At 37.6% G+C, this 4,463-nt stretch overlaps 1 long non-coding RNA gene across 1 annotated transcript in view; it reads right to left on the reverse strand.

Moving 5' to 3' along the window:
- Window positions 1–466: 466 nt before the first annotated feature.
- Window positions 467–4,463, reverse strand: part of LOC311070480 — a 57,021-nt gene continuing 53,024 nt past the window's right edge. The window contains exon 4 of the long non-coding RNA XR_014603674.1: window positions 467–1,157. This is a non-coding gene — a long non-coding RNA (uncharacterized lncRNA). The remainder of the gene's footprint in view (window positions 1,158–4,463) is intronic.

The raw sequence follows: 4,463 nt of genomic DNA on the forward strand, positions 1-4,463 counted from the left end.
TTTGCCAATGATTAATATTCTCTTAATTTTAAAGATGTAGCCAGATCTCATTATTGCGGGTTTAAATGCGCGAGCACATCCGACAATATTAACAGCAATACTTGAGAAACCTCTTCACAAAGCCGACGACGGGATAAATATAAAAAGACACGACCTATGTGCAGATTAAGGCTTCCAATATGTTAATATCATATAGGCTAATTCACTATAACAGTAGATGCGATACAATTTATTTTTATTTCAATAATAAAAGCGTGAGATATTTTTCCCTAAAGCCACACAAGTGACGTGACCTATAGAGGTTACATAAGAAAATGTGCAAACATTTAAACAAAACAAACAAACAAAAAAAACTTCTTGAAATGAAACTTCATAATGTCAGGCGGGCTTTTGTGCTCATGAAAAGCAAACTGAAAAGTACTTCAGATATGCAAATAAAGCCTTCAGAGTGGCCTTGTGAAAACTGTATAAAATATCCATAAGTCAATTATATGAATGTGAAAACCAAATGGAAGCCTATTTTGAGCAATGGCCATTCAAGCTTCTTTTTTTTTTTTCAGAGCTCACCAAGGGCCACCTTTCCGCTTGGCGAGTTTGCAATGCGATGGACCACACACGAGCTTGCGGATTTGCTCATAATTTATGCAAATTTTCCACCATAAATCCACCAATGAGACCCCTGACTGCTCTGACGGATCGCGAATAGAATCAACCATACAAGTGATTAGAAGCAATACGCATTGTTTATTTTGATGCCTGTTTGGAAGATGCAGGAGGGAAGAGGTTTATCTAAACCGCGCGAGAGAGAGAAAAAAGACTTTTACCAGGCAGCTAATATTTACAAAACAGGAGGAAAGTACCAAGCAAAGCGTTATAGTTTCCTTGGTTGCCACACAATCACCGTCTCAGAAACACTTTCTTTCCAAGCTAGGAAGTCATGCAGCTTCTCGCTGCGCCGTGAAGTACTTCTTCTTTTAACTTGTCATTCTTCTGCTTGTGTATTGACAGAAAAGGGCCAAAGGAGTCCAATTTTCCAGGCTTCATTCACATGAAGTTTTCCAAAGTTCTTCCGAGGCTGTCTTTGGGAAGCGACGTTGAGGTTGTGTGACAGAGCAAGTATTCTTCAATGAATCTGCCATTCTGATGGTATCCGACACCTTCAGCGAGAGAGAGACAGGGAGAGTTTGTTTTCGTGTGTATACCGCTCATAAAAATACTCTATTCCTCTGCCCAAATGTTTACCCAGACAAGAAACAATAGAAAAACAACTATGTGACTTTCTAGTGTTCAAGGAAAGAAAGGAGGCACTCGAAAAGGCATACAAAACAAAATCACACTTAACATTACTTTTTTTAAATAGCTATTTCTGAATAATGTAAAAGGACAATAATGTTTTGCATGCATAGCTCAGGGGACTTTTGTGCTACATGTCAGACTTTTATATTCTCACATTTGTCGGTTATTCAAATTAAAAGTTTTGAAATCTACAACGCATCCCTAAATTGTTGTTATACTTTACTGCACCAACACCATGAGAAAACATGGACATTTATTATTTTATTTTTTGGTGATAAATCCCCCCCCCCCCCCCCCCCAAAAAAAAAAAAAATTACAATTATGCCATTTATCATTTTAAACATGTTAATTAAAATGAAATGAATGACTGGTTACACTTTATTTTAAGGTGATGTGGTTACATTGAAATACAGTAGGCCTATGTACTTCACTGTATAAAAATATTTTCATAATTTACTATTTTCTTTTGTCAAATCAACTTCGAAAATTAATGTGGTTCAGATAACACAATGTTTTGAGTTGCTGTTGATTAAACCAATCTCCTATAATGTATATTACCTCAAATTTTTTATTTCAATAAGGCAACCAGGTAACTTACTTTTTTAAGTTAAACCAACAATCTTTTTTTTTTTTTTTTTTTACAGTGGAGTTACGGTTAGGGTTAGGGTTTGGTCTTATATTTAGGCTACTTGTAAATAATTATGCATAATTTACTGTTATTACTATAGTAAGTACATGTGTAAAATTACGTCACCTTAAAAAAAAACTTACTTTCCAACTGAACATGTCGAACTAACATATTAAAATATACATACATTCAAATTTAAATTGAGCACAAATAGGCCTATGTAAACATCCAAACACATCACCGCGTGTGCTGGTCATTTTCTTACACGCTATCCTCTTTTTCAAATCGCTCATCTTGGGTCTACAAAGCGTTCCCAGATCTTTTAATTACACGTGTACCGTGTAAAATATATTAGTAATATTATGCAAATGAGCCCATTCGCCCGCGCGCTCCTCCGCTGATCCTACAGACACGCAGGCAAATGTTTTCACAGTTAATCACACGCACAATGGCACAGTATCAACCTGTGATGAGAGACCACCCAACTCATTGCACTTTTTTTTTTCTCCTTCCATTTTTGCGGGATAAAGTTTCCGGCAGCTGTCATGGAAATCAGCTTTGTCCTTAACTTAACGGTTAACCAATGTGACGAGGACGAGCAGCGCGTATTTGTTCGTTGAAGATTTGCTGCTTTTTTCTTCCCTCCAGCCCCGCGCGCTACGGATAGTGCGCTGCAAATGCCACCGCGATTCCTGAATGGCTCGAGTCCCTGCAGCAGTAGATCAACTGTATAATGTGCGAGTGAGTTTGGTCATTTGTACAAGCTGAACAAAGGTTGGTCTAAGCCAAATTGCATTGCACTTGTGAACCGGGGGCTCTAGTCTTAAGTATCTTTTACAGCTGGAGGGACCGAGAACAATTTTGTGTGCGTCTGAAAAAGGCAGAAAAACAAAGGCACTTTCTGAAGCATCTTAAAGTAGAGTAGTGAGGCGTGACATTCCCAGGGCGATGGGACACAAAGGCTGAGGTCACGCGGATGAAAAAGAGAATCAAACAGCCACTTTCACACGTCTGCCCTCCGCCACACAATAGGAAACAAATGTTGTTAAAAGAGGATCGATGCCATTCATTGTAAGGCAGCGAATGATAGCAAAACAATATTGTCAAACTGAATCAACTTTGGGATATGCTGCCACCCAGGAAAAAAAAAAAAAAAAAGGAGGGACAGGGGGATAAATATTCGCTCTGCCTTTTACATCCATGCAAGGAGCAGTCAATAGATAGAGGCGAAATTTTACACACACACCAATTTTTTAGATATATATAGCCAATATTTAAATGGCAAGTGGTGGAACCATCAAAAAAGCAAACAAACATAACACACAAGGTTTATATATATACATCAAACTGACTTAAAAATAGTATTTTTGAAGATGAGTTAGCATATGTTGTCATAACTTATTGATCATATACTTATTCACAGTTTTAGCATGTGTGTGTGCGCGCGCGCGCGTGTATAATTTCAATAAGTGTTTTTCTTCGGGTTACTCCATTCCTTACGTTTTGATAAAATCTGAAATCACACCAAAGTACTCATGCCAACATTCCTTTTTTTAAAGAAGTTTAGTCCGTTACTTTGACCTTAAGCACCACAAAACATATCAAAATGACCTTTAATCATTGGACAATTGAAATTGCAAGTCATTTTGACTCATGCATAACATACAAATAATGACATATTGTCGTCTCATATTTAATCATATAAATTATCCAAAAGATATAGCTGGGATATAATAAATATTACTGGCATATAATATACAAGAATATTATTATTATTATTATTATTAGGCTATATGTTCTGGTCGGTCTGTCTCAGTTGTGCATGTCGAGCAGAACTCTCCGTCAACTCAATGTCTAGCTATTTCATCGCATTATTAGCCTCATCTTTCTGCAGGCAATGTAGATTTATGAAAGATCTAATGAATAAACAAATTTCAATGGCTGGCGGTGTAATTGACATTGTAAATGCAAACATTTGTAAAAACATGTCATCAGAATGACTATTTCGAGATACTATGCCAACAACAATGCATTATAATTCATAACAATAAACCTTTTTGATGGAAAAACACGAAGTTTGTTTTAGTCTTAATGTATGTGTGTGTTTATCGTGCAGAAACACGTGATCAGGTGCCGAAGCGTTTACAGTTGCAGGAGGTCACCTGTCGGACCTTTAAATCCGACTCATCCTATACCTTTCAGAGTCCGGCCAGCATTGTTTTTAATGAAGTCTGCGGCGATTTGCTTCCCCTGAGATGTTTAACGGTGCAATTAAGAGCGTATTTGTGATGCGGCGTATGAATATTCAAGAGAATGTCAATTAATTAGCAGACAGAGGGCTCTCATTACGACGCTCAAAAGCCTTTAGTGGCGAGTCAAACTATAGGGGAGGGGCTCGCGCGCCAATCCAGTTAAACGCTATTATCTCACACTGCCCTCATTTGCTTGATGGACTTTGTCTTAATTATGGGCTTATGGTTTGTTAGCTGTATCATCACATATCTTAAAGGAACCGCGGTGCAATACATCCTGCAGAAAG

Source organism: Abramis brama (assembly GCF_963993115.1).
Source record: "Abramis brama genome assembly, chromosome: 20".
Lineage (NCBI taxonomy): Eukaryota > Metazoa > Chordata > Actinopteri > Cypriniformes > Leuciscidae > Abramis > Abramis brama.